General features: G+C 45.4%; 1 protein-coding gene across 1 annotated transcript in view; it reads left to right on the top strand.

Annotated features, from left to right (window-relative positions):
- Positions 1-7666: 7666 nt before the first annotated feature.
- Positions 7667-18242, top strand: part of DNAI3 (dynein axonemal intermediate chain 3) — a 1062540-nt gene continuing 1051964 nt past the window's right edge. Inside the window, exon 1 of the mRNA XM_078645562.1 lies at positions 7667-7783. The gene's annotated coding sequence lies outside the window, so the exon portion shown is untranslated. The remainder of the gene's footprint in view (positions 7784-18242) is intronic.

Here is an 18242-nt window from a genome sequence, read left to right as displayed (position 1 = left end):
TTGGTGTACAGCATGACGCGTTTCGGCGGTAGCCTCATCGGATGCCTCCGTTGTTGTACTCCCAAGAATGTCTTCTCTTGTTTTATTCGTTATGCCCCTCCCTCTGAAGTAGTGAGGGGCTCACCTGCACCGCATCTCGTACCTGAGCGCTCCTCCCAGTTCATGGTTAAGGACTGCATGTTCCAGCATGCAGTTGGTTCTCAGCATGGAGGAGTGTTCACCACACAGCCAGAGAGTTTTCTATTCTCAAGGTGAGAGGCTGAGTTGGAGAGCGGTCGGCTTGGGATAGTAAAACTGTATCGAGTAATTGTTGATTCCTGCCCCTGCGCTTCCAGCCTCGCAATTCCTCCGTCGGCTTAGCTTGGCTTAGCTTGGAGACACCGTTGAAGTACATATACATACATACTCACACAGATTAACAAACCTATGATGTTTATATAATATTAAATATGACAGAACCTCCACCTAGAACCTCCTTGCCCTCCTCCCCACTTTATCTCTCCCTCGGCTGGGAGCATACAGCGGACCTAATGTGCTACCTGAGAAAAACATATCATTTCTTAAATCATTTCAACCTTTAGAGGTGCTTGTGGAAAGGAGAGCATTTTTTCAAATTTACTTTGCAGGATGACCTGACCTTTTGTCTCAAAACGAGGACATGTATTGAAAATTAAGAAAAGCGCATGGGACAGTCCTTTGAAAACCAGGACTGTCTGGGGAAATCCAGGACATCTGGTCACTCTACCAGTTAAGAACAAACAAGAAGAAGCATTTTACTACAGAATATATTTGAAGATTCTCTCATAATACTATTGCATTGAATACAGTTGCTCTCACAGTTTCTTTAGTGCTTTAATCAACACTGTATAAAGGATAGTCTGAGACAGTTATGATGTCTTAGGTTAGGTACAGTGTGGTGAGAAGCCTCTCGTAACGCTCTTAGTTAAAAACTTACAATTCTTTATTTAGAGCAGGGGAAACACTAACAACAATGATCATGTGGTAGGCTGCGACATTAATTCAAGATGGAGGAAAATGTAAGGTTGGTTCATGTTAACAACAGCTCAGATTCCAGCACATTTAAAGCTAAAAGAGAAAACAGCTTTCACAGTAATGCAGCGTAAGCTTCTCCTAAGCAGAAAGGGTAATGACGTAATGCCCCTCTGCATGTGTGTTCTACCTCAACGCATGTCCACTGGTTCTCACAACCGCTGGAAACAATGTGCCACATGACTAGAGTTTGCACCAACACTGCAGCAGTTCCCAATAACAAATGCCTTTCCAAACGTTATATGGCTAACTCTAGCAGCACACTAACAGTACTCACTTGTCAGATGATGTGTCACTTCATCAAAGTAAATGCCAATTTTTCAATGATGATTGCTCTAAAACTTATAAAAGAAATTTGTAATACGTTGTATGGTTAGTTTCCTACTGCTCTGCTCCTTCAAACTAACTTGTCGCTAGGTTTGTTCTGCTACTTCTTCAAGGATGACACAACAAATGCCTGATTTCAGGTAAGATTGTTAATCACAGAAAGAGGAGCAGGACTAGTAACTCCAGCCACTTTTCCATATCTCTCTCAAATGACTACACTCAAACCATAACACCACTCCACTCATTCTCCATTCCAGAATCCCCTATTACCATTTTACTTACTTGTGCACCAGCCAACACAACACATGCCTGCAGTGATGTTTTGCATTGTCACTTTACTGGTAGCACAATTTGTGATGCAGTCCACTCGTGGCCTTTAACTTGCAGGCCTTGGACACACTTTCATACATACCAACAAGTCCAGACAAGAGACTACTGATTTTTAGAGGCTAAATTACTGTATTTTAGCTGTCTCCTTCCTAAAATCTCCTCCTGCTCAATGTAAATCAATAGGAAAAATAGATTCCCCTGCTTTTTTTTCAATACTTCCCTCTTATAACGTTCAAATGTTGGCATGTGAGCATTTTCTGCCATATACTGGGGACTTGCAGGTAAGTTAAATGTGCCAATAAGGAGTACAGCTGTTATAAAGGAACACGCTGCAGGGACTATAACTTAAAGTTCCTTTATTGTAGTTGAGGAGCACAGGTGAACATATCCATCAATCCTGTGTTCACCCTCCAACTGCCCGCCTATAGTTAACACTTAAACATACATATTCCACAATGACATTATATACATTCCATAACATCAATACATCATACTAGTAACATTCCATGTTACTGAGAAACACGAACATAACAATAGAATATGCCAACATTTATCAAAGTAACAAGAGAGATTTTTTTTAAATAATGGGAAGAACGTATTTCCCCTTATTGACTTCTATTGAAGCTGAGGAAATTTCAGGAAAGAAGCAGCCAAAGTTAAGACCTTTTTTTGCTTTAAAAATATGGAATCTCTGTCCGAGATTGGGTCTATTGGCATATTTGATATAGCTATATTCAACATGTTTTAGGGGGCACAGCACATGCACTGTGGCCTGTTTGGCATACTCCCAGTGGACAGAGTAAAAAAGAGACAGCCACATCCGTCCAAAACAAGCATTGACATAGCCAATAGATCTCGCCTTTGGGACCTTATAAGTGTTTAGCCATGCAACAGTTGATGTTGTTGCACCAAGGATATTGTGCTGCATAACTAAATATTTATAAGGTCCCAAAGGCGAGAACTATTGGCTATGCCAATGCTTGTTCTGCCACGAGTGGCACATTAGAGCACATTACATACATGGGAGCGAAGTTTACAAAGTTATCCGCGAGGGACATGCCAGGTCATATGAGGTACACTGAGGCCAGATGTCTCGCTGGAACGCAGGTTGCCCTGACCCATGGACACGATTTCCAATTCAAAAGACCAACAGCGACCCCACTACACTTCACCAGAACAAGACCCGTAAACAACAAATGTACTAATTTTTCATTGCACCAAAAACCAACTTTACCTTGAACTCGCACAGTAGGAAACAAGCCCTCATCACATGAAGAGCGATTACTCACAACTCTTATTTTCCGCTCACAGCAGAGGTACAAACGTCACTAAATATGTATTATTCAGGCATGTGTAGTAGTAATGCACGTGTTCATATATCAACTATATTCATGTCAGTCAGTTTTCTTGTCTGTCACTGCATACCAACACTGACATTAGAGGTGAGGTATGAGCAGTGCTTTAAATGGGAAAAACTAAGTGCAGGTACTCATCAATTTAAGCAGTGAATGGAGGAGGGGCTATTGTGGGCGGGGCTAGAGGCGGAGCTTGGAGGCCAGCTTTTAATGGGAGCCACATTTTCTTAGTGCCAATTGTGCTTGATAATACAGAAATATTTCTGCTATCTGTAGAGTTTTTGGTTTTTCCTCCCATGTGCAAAAGTTTACTTTTATTATTGTGGGAATGTCATACCAATGCAGATTGTCTCCGAGCCTAGGCACATATGAAACATAAAAGTCATTTGACCAGAATCCAGAATGTTGAGTTGAAGCTGGGACTCAAACCTATTTCCATAGTTCCTTCTTAGGCAGCTCTGACCCTAACATTACATCCTCTCAATTTTCCTATCTGGGAAAGATGCCTCACAGTCTATGCAAACATAACCCCCATCAAGGCCTGAAAGACACTGGAACAAAGGTGCTACCAACAGGTCCACAGCAAAGCCACTTCACTAACTCTCCACCTTTCCCAGCAAACTATAGCTTCAGAGCGCTAGCCTGGACAAGCAGGGAAGAAAAACAGAGAGACCCTTAGGCACCATCCTATCGCCCAATGTCTGCCTTCCCAATCTGATGCTGGGTAGTGTGTGAAATCTCCCCCCCCCTCGCAGACTTGTGCTGAGAGGTGCAGTCATCCCGGGTGTCAGGCTGTAATTAGATTTGTGGGGTAAGGGATAGGCTCAGAGTCCCACACCTACAGTGTGATTGACTGGGCAGGGTCTGATTGGACCCTTAACTTTTATTCACAGAGGGCCACAGGGCATCCACAACCCTAAACATCCCTTAAGTGATGCAAATGAGCCGCTGCAGGATTTCTCAGCAGCGGCTCCATTCAGAGGTATACACTGCCCCTCCCTCCATTCTGCCTTTTCTTTTTCGGCAGCAGTTGAGCAGAGCACTTTCTGTGCAGCAGCACAGCTCCCAATGCCATCAAGCCTGCATTTCCTGACTTTCCCCTAAGACATAGGTCTTCGAACTGGGGGGCGTGCACTTAACCCCACCACTTCACCTTTGTGAGCCGTGTGTCTCAGCCCGAGCACCAGCTGCTGGGGGCTCGGCTGAGAGTGTCTGGAGAACAGGTCAGAGGCCAGAGGCGTAACATTTGGGGAGGGGGGCTAATTCTTCCAGCAATAGGAAGAGTAGACATTTAGGAGCTCTAAGAAGGGGTGAAAAAAATCAAAGCCTCGTTAATGCGAAATGGTCTTTTAAAGACCTGTGAAGTACTCAGGTGCAGCTGGCAGCTCCAAAACTGTCTGTGTCTGGGCCCGGGAAGCTGTCTCAAACCGGGCTGACACACATGACGAAGCCCTTTGAGCCCTATGGGCGTTGCACACCTGATGTGAAGGCATTTCTATCCCCCAGGTCTTAGCCAGAAGTCCCTTTATGGGCGGTACCCTTATCTGGTTAAAATACACCACTGGGCCCAGCAGCCACCTCATCCCTCTGGTCTTCGCAACTGAAACTTGTCAAAAGAGTATGCCTTTGTTCCGGATTTCTCTTATCTCTGATCCACACTTTGGGGACCCTCTTGCACCCACAGGGTGTGTCTGAATTGCGACCCTTTGCAAGTCGAAACTGGTCAGATAGGAGGTCCTGTATGTTTTTTAAGGCCTTTGACATGGCTGCCACCACCGATTCAGATACTGTCAATTCTCTGATAAAATCTGTGTCCATAACATATCTCACTGTTGTGACCTGCCTCATGTACCCATGCTCTTCAGCCATGTCTGCGTGGGGGGACTACGGATTATCAGTGTTTAGCAATGCAATCAGACCTCACGGCCCTAGCTGCTGTTGGAACTTGCAGGGAGGGCAGAGATTGAAATGGGACAGCTCACAGGGAAGACTGCCCACTGGAGCTCTCCTCGAGCCATGTGACATCTAAAACCGGAAGCATCGCAACACCTGGCCGTACTCCACATAATCAATTTTTCAATTGTGTCAGAAAGCTGGTTATGTGGAACTTCTTTTGCTGATATCTTCTTTAGGGGCAAGGATGTGGCACAACAGCCAGAGCTGATGACTGTAGAGCTGGGAAACCAGATTCAATTCTTGATGTCTGCTCAACATCCTGTGATTCTGGGCAAATCACTTAATTTCCCTGTGCTTACAAAAAATGAATGTGTGCTTGTGTAATGTAAAAGATGCTCCTATAAAGCGCTACAATACCTTGGGTCTGGTTCGCACTATATAAAACTGCAAAAAATATATTACAAAATGTGTGAGCACTCCTGTTTCAAGGTACTGCTCAAGACTGGAAGTGGAGCTCAGCCTAAGTATGGCAGAAGCAAGAATCCATCCACACATTGTCTCTGTGGAGAAAAAAAGTGCACTCCCACACCTGTGTTTTGGGATTGTTTTTGCTAATCTATCCTAAATGTTGTGTTTTAGGTAAAAAATAAAGCTCCAATGTAATTTTTTGTGCAAATTTTTTCTTGGAGACTTTTCATTTGAACTTTAGAATACGCACATGGAGTACCAAAACTTCAGTTTACTAAACACTATACCTTTATTTAATATTATTTGCCCTATACGACCTGGGCTCTGCAGGAGGGAATGGCCATCAATGATGCAGAGTACCAGCTTCCAGAACTTTTTTGTCACATGGTGGTAGCGGTGGGGGGGATCGACGTGTAAAAAGGTTTAGATGGGATGGCTCGGCCGACAAAAGTTTGAAGACCTCTGCCCTAAGTGTACCGGTTCTGTCCTTGGCGAAGGAAAAGTTCTGGTACTCAAAGGGAGAAAAATAAAAAGTGGCGGTACTCCATACCGGTGAGTACCGGCCCATTTAAAGCACTGGGTATGAGCTTATTTTAAGAAAATAATGTATGTATTTATAAATATTCAGCCGGTATATACCTGCCATGCAAAATAACAGTGAATGAGAAATGCAAAGATTGTTTTAACCAACGTCTGCACTCTGATGCTATCATTCTTTACAGATCGATCTATCCAAATGAATATCGTTCACGAAGCATCAAGTCAAATGCAAATATCAGTGGTGCAGTCATGTGTGCGCAGCACAGGGCATTAGTACAGCTTCCATCCGGGGAACTCGGATCTTTGTAACCAATGTTCTATTTTCATTAGCGCTCCGAAGATGCCTTTTTATTGTGTGGTATACAAAAACAATTACATTCAACTTTATTATAAATAGTAATGTGAAAATGTTGTTAACCAATTAAAAAATTGCATGTACTTTTCACATATTAAAGGTAGTTCAGTTTTGAGGAAACACATAGTGATAAGATTTTAAAACAATGGGCAGAAACTCTTCGTTCGTGCACTGCCTAAAACCAACAAGTGCGGCCGCGATAGTTAAAGGCAACAAACAGGGTTGAATTGGGATTGAAAATCGGCCCGGGCACGACCCAAAAAAAAACGGCCACATTTGCATAATCACGCCTCAAATCACTGCTTTGGCGTAATCTTATAAAAAAACTTTAAGGGGGGTTTTAAAAAAAAGCATGCGTTAGTTTACACTGGTGAAACAAGTGAGGCCACTTCTACTCAGGCCCCCTGCCCCCGCTCAGTATGTGCACACATTAATGGACCGGCCAACTAGACAAAGAGAGTGACACCTCTGCCAGTTGCTAAACGGAGGTAATGAGCGCCCATCTGCCTCTAGAAAGGCCACCCAGATACCCACTGGACCGCTGGCTGTATTCGAACAATAGAGACCGCGCCCAAATGCCCCCCAAGATGGCTCAAAAAAAGCAGCCCACAGCAGAACTCGGACACCGGCCTTTTGGGCATCGCCCGAATGCCCGTGTTACCAATTTGACGCTGGCAACAAATGGCACCCTGCGCGCAGCTGCTCGCTCCCGCAAGGTGGATGCATGGCATGCACAAACTGCTGAAAAGAGCTGACCGATTCCAAAAGGTAATCACCTACAGCATGGCATGCGCGCTGCCTAGGTGAGGCCTAAAAATTGGGGTGATTATGCCACAAGGGAATTTTCTTACACGTATATACCCATACAGTCTGGCCCGCGAGGTGCGTGTGAAGCGATCATTAGTGTGTTCGACTAAAGTGGTCACTCCAACTACCACAAGCAACCGTGGGCCTATTACTTTGAGCGAAACAATAGTAATTGCGTCTTCGCCCACTACAGACCAGGCACTGTAAGGAAGAGACTAAATTTTGAACAGTGCACTTAAAACTTCTTCAGAGACATTATCTTTGTGCTGCATCGGCGGTACGCTACAAAGTACACTGTCAAATAGGGCAATCTACACCTTCGGGTACTGTTCGCGCTATTTAAAATCGCATTAAATAAAAATTACCGCATAACAACAAGCATCTCAAACTATCAGCTGTACACATTTTTCACTAGAAATGTTTTACAGAGCGAAGAGAGTGCTACTCCGCCTTCCCGGAAGAATGCCTAGATTATTCTTCATGTGATTGGTTTACTTACAGCCCAATCCACGTGTCTCCCTTCGTTTCCTTGGCAACGGTCGCGTCTCAACAACGCCGGAAGAACTTGACGCGTGCAGTTTGAGCCGTTTGGTATTCACTTGGTTTTATTATTGAGAGGTCATCTCCCTGTCTCTGGCAGCGGTCACCGGACCAGGTAAGTTACCGACCGGAGGATCGTTAATTTTGATAGGTTGCCTTTTAAACTTCGTTTGCCGCATCTCAAATGATCCATGATGCCGGAGTCTAGTGATGAAGGGGATGATCAGTAGACAACCGAGGGACAGTCTAGGAGCCTCTGATGAGGCCAGGTGTGTCCCCTCCACACGAAAAATGCGTATTGTAATATAATAGCGTAATATAAAAATGCCAGTTCTACGATTGCATAAAAACGTTTTATTGACTTTATTAACTCTTTGCCTGGCTCTAACATGGCTACCCTTCAGGACACACCTCACCATACACCCCAAATGCCGCGTCATACTTTGCAGGCGCAACCCTTCATTATCCTTTTGACAATTTTGTAAAAAATTACAAATCTCACGTTTCCCTCAAGCTCTAGTAAATACAGTGCTCGGGCACCAGCAGTGCATGGTCTCGCTCTTGTCAGTAGCGCTATGTCCTGTGTCACAGCATCAGCCGGTTATGCTTTTCTTCTATCAACATCAGCTTGCATTCTGAGCGCCCGGTTTTTTCTATTTTAACTTCATGGGTAAGGGGGGCAAAATCCAAATAAGTCTAGTGCTGTTGGCGCTAAAGCTAGGGCTGGCAGGCGGTGTCATACACAACATGAAGCCAATTGCGGTTATGTGCTCCTCACACACTGACAAGAAACAGCATAGAGAGCTGTGCAAGGTCTCATCACAAACAAGTTCTTAAGTTTCACAATTCAGGTTTGTAGCTCATCTGTTCAGATTTTTATCTCTGGTCTACAAACAGCTTCAGCAATTTTGTAGCCCTATTTAATTAAAAAATAATACATATATGTGTTGTAGGAAACCAGCTCTTTATATGGTATACCAAAAAGAGATTTACAGTGCAAAAGAGTCCAGTCATTTACTACTGGACAGGGGCTTGCTCTAGCAATCCCTAGGTGCTCTTCTAGGGGGTAGTGTGGTTGAGCAGCCTTAGGCTTATCAGGGGGCAGTGTTAGATAGCTGCACATACACACAATTTTCAATAAATGATGCACATGACTCCATAGGGAGATCCACTCCAAATCATAAAAATTACAAGTATCTTTATATAACTTCAGGCACCAAGATCATCACGATCAGGTAAGTACTTTTTTAAAATAGCAGGTTTGAAGGAAATAGGTTTTTGGTATTTTAAATCATAATCGAAGCACTTTGTGGTAATTTTAAGCTCTGGAGGAAAAACAGGTATTGTATTTTGGCACTCAACAGCGACTTACCTGACCAAACTTCTGAACTTAAGGTGAGTATGGGGCAAGGTCCAAGGTAGCACCAACAGTTCCCTTTGGGCAGCACTGGGGAAGGCTGGTACAAAGGTGCCTTACAGAGTTGGGTGCCTCATTCAAGTCTATTGAGATTGGTCCATCAGAAAAGAGACTGCAGGCTTGGGCTAGGGGATCAGTTGGGCTGAACCAACAAGGGGGCTCAACACTTGTGATGCTCGGGGACGTGAAGATGCCATTGGTCCTCTTCTCCAGGGGCCAGCCAACCGGTGCAGAGGTGTCTTTACGCATCACATTTATATCCCCAGGAGCACTTGCAGTAGAGGGGCCTGCAGCACCCTCGGGGGGGGGGGGGGGGGGAGGTCAAGCGGGTCCTCTCAGCACTGTACTGTCTGGGAGCTCCTGAGTGAGTCCATAGGGGGCCCCTCCATGTACTTCACGGGGGGCCCTCAAGTTTCGGTAAGCCACTGGCTAAAGGAGGTGGCGGAAGTCCACAGTAGGCAAGTCAAATGTTGGCTTTGTCTCTGGAGGGTTGGGGGACCACGCTGGCGCCATTGGCCCAATTATGGATTTTGAGGTCCGGAGCACTCACAGTCTTCTTTGCGGAGTCTGCTGAATGCAGGGAAGCAGCTCCGCTGCTCCACTGGGGTTTTTGGGTCTTTATTGAAGGCAGGCAGTCCTCCCAGGCAATGCAGGCATAGCAGCTGCATGACAAGACATCTTTGGCAGAGTTTCAATGGGGAACAGAAGACCAGCCGGCACAGCTGGTGACAAGTCAGTAGCTCTTCCTCTATCTTTTGCTTTTGCAGCACTTCAGTGTCCTTCTAAGAAGGTCGTCAGGATCTCTGGACCACATTGGCATCATTGGCCCACTTCAGTTCGGGTGCAGTGGTGCTATCCGGTGTCAGGGTTTTACGTTCTTAAAGCCTCACAGTTCAGTTTTTGGTACGTGCAAGATGCAGGGGAACAGTTTCACTGTTCCACTGCAGTTCCCGAGTCTACTGCCAGGGCTCCCCTAAAACAGAATTGTGGGGATTTAGGGGAATATAGGGTAGTAACCAATGGGCTACTTATCCTTGGGGTCACTAACCCCATATATGACCACTTCCTGGGGGCAATGGGCATAACCCTGTCCCAGAGATCCTAAATTCACCAAGATGGTCTCTCCCAAAAAGTCACATCCATTTCAGGTAGCCAAGTTCAGGGCTGATACACACTTGAGGTGGACATGCCTGTCTTGCCTAGCTAGTTTTCCAGCCCGTGCAGGTGCCAAATACTCTGGTCAAAGGGGGGCAGTTTCCTCTCTTGTGAGACCAGTCAGATTTGCCTATCAAGGGTGGTGGGCCTATTTGAAGCTCCCCGACCCTGGAATGCTATTCCGCAGGTCATCCTGTGGGTGAGTGTACAAAGCACCCTCCTGCCTGAGCAGGCTGGGTTTATGGCCCCCGTAGAGCAAAAGTCCTCACCCTTGGGGGTCAGCGACTCATTTCTGATGGTAGGCTGGGGAAAACCAGGAAGTCAGCACACCAGTGGCCAGGGCCGGTCTGGCTACCGGGCGTTTTGGAATGCTGCTGAGCTGGCGGCTGATTTAGTTGATGGGGACCTGCGTGTGCTGAACGGAATTGGTTTTGCTTTGTTTATTTCAAAGCACACGCAGGTCTCCATCAACGAAATCAGCCCTTACCGTAGTGGAATCAGCCCACAGCTCGGCAGCATTCCAGAATGCCCGGTAGTCAGTCCGGCCCTGCCAGTGGCTGGTAGGTTTTCAGGGGGTACCTCTAAGTTGCTCTATGGGTGCATGCATTACTAAATCCAACACTGATATCAGTGTGGGTTTATTAATGTGGTATGTTAGATACCAAACATACCTATTTTGAGTGAAGCCATCATGTAGCTGGGGAAATCATTTTCAGCAGTGTCCAGCACATGCTTTTAGAATGGCTTCTCTGATCACTTGTACTGACAGTAATGTAACTGACCAGTACAGGGGCATATCTGCTCATGCAGTAATGCCCTCACATGTAGTATATTTCACCCTGCCATAGGACGGTAAGGCCAGCTGTAGGGGTGACTTATTTATATTACATGCAATGTTGGCAGGCAGGGCACACAAGTTGTGTGCCATGCCATGTTTTCACTTTTGTCTGCACCATGAAATGCAGCCTGCAGTGGCAGTTTGCATGAGCTTGGTGAGGGGTGGTACAATTCGTGCTGCCGCCCTTTGGGACCCTCTTTAGTACCTCAGACCCTAGGTTCGAGGGGTACCAATTACTAGGGACTTACAGAGGGTACTAAACGTGTCTCCAATGGTGAAAACAATTTTACAGTTTTGGGAAAGAGAGCTGGCACTGGGGACATGATTAGCAGGAATCCAGTGTACTTCCAGTCGAAATCACATCAAATACCAGGCAAAAAGTGGGCGTGACCAGTCAAAAAGGGTACTTTCCTACATATGTGTACATATATAGATACTTTTCACAATAGGTATACTATAGCCATATTTATACATCACAATCTAGATGAACTTCAGCCTCATCCAACAAACGTGAAGTTTTTTTTTATTTGACCTACCTACTGTGAAAGTGCATCAGTTAGGGAGACATTATCCTATCCCCCATTAAAAAAAACTCTCCCTCCATGCAAAACAGTTACATTCAGCAGACAAACTAGTCATTTTATACATAATAAACAGAGAGTCTTTTGGCCAGCCCTCTTCCTCTGTTGATCTGTTTAGTTTTCATTCACATTTTAATTCCTCACACCACAGAATATAGCATGGGGCAATTGATCAAGTCTAATTGCCCACTGGACAATTGCACAGTGAGTGATGCAATTTCTTCTTATCACGTGCAAATCTGCCTAAAGAGAAGTGCATTTCAGTTCTGGGGTTGGTTGGTTAACACTTTACTTTGCCAATGCTTGTTTCTTCTCATTCTTTATTCGTTTCTCTTTCTTGTGTATTTAAACTATACTTTCAGGTATCAGTGATTCAGTGCCAATAGTACCTTTATGTCAGTGAATGAATAATATTTTCCTGTGATGTTAATTAAAACTAAAAATGTGTTTCTATGCAAAAAGGTCTGTACACCTGATCTAGGTACACCTGGCTTCTAGGAAGCACCCATACTGTTCTGTGATGGTTAACCTTCTTTTTACAGTTCAGATTTTTATTGGAAGTGCTTGGCTGCCGCATATAGGTGGCAGCAATGACATCGTATTAATCTTTTTATTTTTGTTGCACATGGTCAAAAAAGCTTTTGGAAAAAAATAACCATTGCTTCAGTGTGCAAAGGCCAGATCTTTTTGACTTTGCCAATGCTTACTTTATTTGCATTCTGGTTCTTGTAGCTCTATATTTTCTATTGCAAATCCAGGCCTACAAAAAGCAAAAAACAAAAACAAAACTTAACTGGATAAGCTACGCACATGCTTGTAATCAGGTAAGTTAAAAGCTCTGTTCTCAAATAGAAGTGGTGCACCATGTTTAGCTGCCCTTCATACATCCTTGCAATTAGAACAGGTGTGTTATGAGCAGCAACCATACCAGCGTATTTACTGACTTCTCACAATTATGCACCGTGAATTACATATCCTTATACACAAAAATCAGGTAGTAGTGAATCGATAGTGCAAGTTTCTTAAATTCACAGGACAGGTACAACTGTCTCGGAAGACCTAGGTTCAGTACAGGCAGCAGCATTCATTTACACACACCTGCAAAAGTGCACAGATCCATCATACAAACAGCACAAATACATCAAAAGAACTAGTAACGCAACTTTCCATTGCCAGTAGATGCTTCATAGCCAACAACAGTTCAAGTTTCTTTACATACACGGCAAATGTTCACTACGCTCACAATCAGTAGAGGCAACACCATTGCAATCTTTCTCCACCCACATCTCAGGTCTTAGACAACCAAATGCATTGTGCAATAAGCACTTGACTCAAACCTGGGAATTTTGGGGCCTGCTGCACAGTAATGAGTCAAAGGCTAAGGTGATGGATCTAACTCTTGCTACTGTGTGGTGTCCCTGCTGTTCTGCCTCCTACCTCAGAAAATTCTAAATCAGCCAGGTGGTTGGGACATAAACAAGTGCCTGCAAGAAATTGCAGTACTTGGCAGAAGCTCAGCAACAGCTGCCCGCTGGAGCTTCTGCTGCCAGTGCATGAGGTTGTAATGAAGGCAGAGAACAGGTGGGGAAGGCTTAAAAAGTAAAAGAGTGCCATCCTTTGCCGTAAAAATACCTCCTTGCACCGCAAGTTCACCTATCATGACCACACGATATCACTACACTGCTACCTCAACATAGTACTTTCACCTAACAGACCCAAAGCAACATACACCGTCAACTCAGCAATCCCTCTGCTATGCTCCCATCTTCCAACACTACAGTATCATCCTCCAAGGCACTATCACTTAATATTGTCACATTAAGAAATGTCACAAACAAACTGTACCAACAAACCTGCACTGCCACCCTTTACCACTGACCTGGTCACTGTGACTGTGACTCTTGTTGCTCTCTCCTTCGTTTTTCACTTTTCCCCTCATTTTGTTCTCTCCTTCTGTCATATAGCTACTGTATATCTTTATAATGTGTTAAGTTAGCATAGGCTCATTAAATGTTTAAACGCCATTTTTCCTTTTGCTGCTTCTGCACACAACACTTAATTGTTGATTTAGCTTTCAACCTAGTAGTTCGTTGTGGTTTACATGAGAATAATATGTTATTACTCTGATATCAGCTTTGCTTAATAAACTATGTCTGTACAGAGAGTGCTGACGCTTCAGGAACAACACGATACAGAATTGTTATGAGGTCTGATCTTCGCTCCTTCATAGACATAACATAAGTGCAGCTTCTGCCAACTTTGGGCTTGAGGCGGGTTTTTATATTGCTTTGCTTGAGGCACAAAAACACACTTGATGCTGTTCGCATGCAGAGAGAGCTGGTGTATGCTGATGTGATCCCTTCATTCTAGGACACTGAGGTATGGGCCCGCCCTAATTCAACCCAAAGAGACCTTCTTAGCTATTAATATAATATGCGAGTTAGGGAGGGTGAGAAATAAGTGTTGTTAACCCTTATTAATTTACAGCATGGTAACATGCTGTCACCGTTCGCTTTCTATGGACTAGTAACTATGCTTGTAGCTTTGTTGTTGATAATATGTTTACTTGTATTATATAAGATACTGCGCCTGAGAAGACGGCATTAGTAAATAAACATTTCAAATGCTCACGTGTTCTTCTTTACTCCATGTTCTGGTTTGAAATGATTGTATAACGAAAGAGTGCTCATGTGTTCCACGTAATCTGAGGTTGGTGAGTTCATGTTCTGGTTTGTCTAAACATTGGGAGTTGGTTATGACCAATGAGACACTGTAGCTAGCTCGGTAAGGGGTTTGTTGGGTACTAAGGTGAGTTTTGGGTCACCCTAATTCGCTGAGGTTCCAATCCTCTGTGCACAGTTCTGTGGGAGAACAGAAACCCTGCTACATGGCGCCTGTACGTTGGTGGTCTTAGATCATGGCACTCAAGTAGTATATCATTCAAACCTTAACCCCTTCACTGTCGTTTCGGGAAAATGGTGGTGTCGGTGAAACCTACCTGTTTTTTTAAATAGGTCTTTATTCAAGCTTGATTCTTTCTAAACGGTTTCCTTGAATTACTACCCAGTTGTGCTACAAAGTTCCCTTTGTTTTTCAGTAGTTCCGGTGGAATCATGGCTGTAGCCATTGCGCAGCATAGTCGCATTGCGGTGCGCAACCATTTACAAACTTACCAAGTCCCTTTGGAAGGCATGGCTGTGATTTTGGTGGTGTGTGCGGATCCGGCGTACCCTTTCGAGCTCTTTTACTCGTGGGTCACATTTCCGGAGGTGGACGCGAATTCTCAAGTGTTCCTCCACTACACACCCTCCCCTGTACCGGCTGAATATATACCGTACAGGGCACTGGAAATACATATTGATCATTGGCAGTGTTAGACCTGGCATCATTGGCATGAGTCTCTCCTCCATTTTTTCTGTTTGCCTCTTCTGTTTACGATGTTTTTGCTGGTATATGCTTTGGGCACTGTGCCACTGCTGATCAGTGCCACAGTGCAAGTGCTCCCTATGTGAAATTGCTATATTGATTGACTTCCATGTTTGGCTTATTTGGTTTACTGTCAGTCCCTAGTAGAGCGCACCAGGGGTGCCAGGGCTTGTAAATACAAATGCTGCTAGTGGGCTTGCAGCACATGTTGTGCCACCCACAAGAGCGGCCTAGTAAAAGTATGTCTGAAGGTCTGCCATTGCCAGACCACGTGCAGTCTGACTGTCACGAGGACTGCGCAAGTACACCTACTTGCCAGTCCCTAAACCTTCCCTTAACTTCATGTTAGTCACCCCTATGGTAGGCCACGGGCAGGGTGCATTGTAAGCATAAGGTAGGACAAGCCTGACAAGGTTGGCATGTCCTAATAGTGAATTACATCCATAGTCGTTTTTCACTATTGTAAGGTAGCCTGCTCTCCATCAGTTAGAATGGGCTGCCAGGATTATTAATGTTATAATCCTAGCGGGCTCGGGGAGCATGGTGCAATGTCGAGTTTGGTATCCCTGAACTCAGGGTTTAATAACGCATCCGTTTGTGTGGATGGTTTTTGGACTCTGTGTTTGAAAATAGCACTTTTAGAAAGTAGCTATTTTCTTGTCTAACTGTCTACCGGTCTCTGCTGGTTCTGGTGTGTGTGTGACAGGAGCTGGGTGGCTCCAGAGAGTCTGAATGAGTCAGTGTGGGATGAGTGGGGCATTTGCATTGAGAGTAGGGGAGAGTAGCTCTTGATAGCCTGCCCTGCCTGATACAATGTTGGCTCCGCCCCCCTGCCAGGCGACTGATGACTCTGTGCTTGCCTGGGACTTTCCTGGCCCGCCTCCTGCCGGGCAGCTGATGGCCCTGCCCCTGCCAGTGACAATGCTGGCTCCGCTCCTGCTGAGCGGCTGAGGACTCTGCCCTGCCCAGTGAATAGGCCAGGTGCTCTGGCCTGGCAACACCCACAACAAACCCAGGATGGGGGGAAATTCCCCTGCATGGACAAAGGGATCAAAGCCAAAAAGGGGTATAAGAGAAGGACCCCTGAACCAAGAAATCAGATCACTTCTGACAAGGAAACCTGAACCAAGGACAAGAAGCCTGCTGATCTAAGGACTGCCTACCCCTTCTGCCAGAGTGCTGTTTGTTGGGGGAATCCTGCATTGCTTCTTTATTTTTGCCAAGGAACCAGGAGAGAGGAACTTTGTGTGTACTCTCACTCTTTGCTGAGAAAATCTCCAAGGGCTGGAAGAGTGCCAGTCTCCTGTTGAAGTCACAGGGCTAAAGGACTTCATCTGCTTAAAGTGCTATTTGCTGGGATTTGTGAATCCAGCACCTTTGAAAGAATCCAGCAATCTCGACGCCGACGGACGCCGCCGAATCCAGCTCGACATCGTGAGTAACGGCTCCAGTGTCCCGCTTCCTCGACGCCGGCCGCCGGGCCCGATCGACGCCAGCAGCAACGCCAGTGAGTAGTGAGTTCGGCTCCAGCTCCAAGTGACCCCGTGTCTGCACCGCCGCTGATCGCATCGACTTCGAGCCCTCTCGACGCCGTGAGCGCTGCTCACTCTTGCAACATCGACATCGACGACGCCGTATCCTGCTTCATCCCGTGAGCGCTGCTCCCGCCTGACTTCGGTCGACGCCGCTGCAGATCGCCCCGGCTCCGAGGCTCGATCGACGCCGAAGACGCGACGCCGGACATCTCGACGCCGCTGATCATCGAGTGCTTCATTTTTCCAAGGTACTGTGTTGTTGGGGTCTGTGCGACTCCGGGCTCGACGTAGCGCTCCTCGCGGTCGACGCCGAACCTTTGGATTAACTTTGCCTCGACGTCGTGTGACTCCCGTGTGGGTTACATTGTTGCCAAGAACTGTGTTTTAGAGAAGAAGAGTTGCTTTTGATACTAAAGACTTTGTGCTAAGAAGAAACCGTGCTTGAACTATTATTTTTCCTTCCAAGAGTATTTATTAAGACTGTGGTATATTTTTGTCGTTATTTGGTCTTGTGCTAAACCTTATATAAAAATACTTATTTTTATAATACTACTGTGTCGTGTCCATTTGTAGTGTATTCACTTTATTACTGTATGTGGTCATAAATGCTTAACGCACTGCCTCTGAGATAAGCCTGTCTGCTTTGCCAAGCTACCAAGGGGGTGAGCAGGGGTTATCTAAGTGTGTGATCTCCTTGCCCTGACTAGAAAAGGTGTGTCCCTATTTGTCAGAAGTGTATACCTCTGCCAACTAGAGACAGCCGCTTCTAACATTGGTGGGTCAGCGGTGGGATTTTGAACTTTGCATTTATGACCCATGTGCAGTGATTAGTGTGCGCTACATAGTGAAAGCAGACCATAGCGCAGCCACAATCTGTTTTGGTTGGATATTCTATTTTTGTTCTCCGCTTTTCCTGAAGCTTGATTTTTGAAACTGCCAGTTTTGACCATGAGTACTGCTGGAAGCACTACACCTGTTGTTGCTGTTGTGGAGGAATTTGATAGAGCCAAGATAGGGACATACGAAAAGAAGCAACTGCAATACTTTTGCAAGCAGTTTCAAGTTCCTACCAAAGGCATCTCCCGGAAAGGAGACTATTCCAAAGCATTGGAGGCCTGGTTAGAGGCCAGAGACCCCTCTGCCCCGGTGGTGGTACCGACAGAGGAAGGGGAGGAGGAAGTGCCCGTGACTGGGCCTGTATCCCCTCCTGGCAGCAGTGTTTCCTCCAAAGGTCTTTCCCCTGAAGAAAGAGAAGAAAGGGCGAAGGAGCGAGCCTACAACGTGGAAATGGCAAAACTTAAGATAAATGGGCAGTTGGAGATAGAGAATGCAAGAGGCAGGAGAGAAGCTGATTTGGAGATCAAAAGATTAGAGTTTGAAAGAGAGAAGTTAGCTTTTGAGCGTGAGAAAATGGTGAGGGACATGGAGCTCAAAGCTAAGGAGTTAGAATTGAATCCCTCTGGTGGCAGCGTCCCATCTGTGCCTGCAGAAAGTAGGTTTTATTTTCCCAAAGATGTGATCAAAGATTTTCAGAAGAATGAGGATATTGGTCAGTGGTTTAAAGCATATGAGTTAGCATTGTTGGCCCACCGGGTCCCTGAGAAGGATTGGGGAGCGGGGTT

This window comes from Lissotriton helveticus, chromosome 1_1 (assembly GCF_964261635.1).
Source record: "Lissotriton helveticus chromosome 1_1, aLisHel1.1, whole genome shotgun sequence".
Classification (NCBI taxonomy): Eukaryota; Metazoa; Chordata; class Amphibia; order Caudata; family Salamandridae; genus Lissotriton; species Lissotriton helveticus.
Note: the sequence above shows the minus strand (reverse complement) of the source record. Positions and strands in the feature narration are given on the sequence as shown.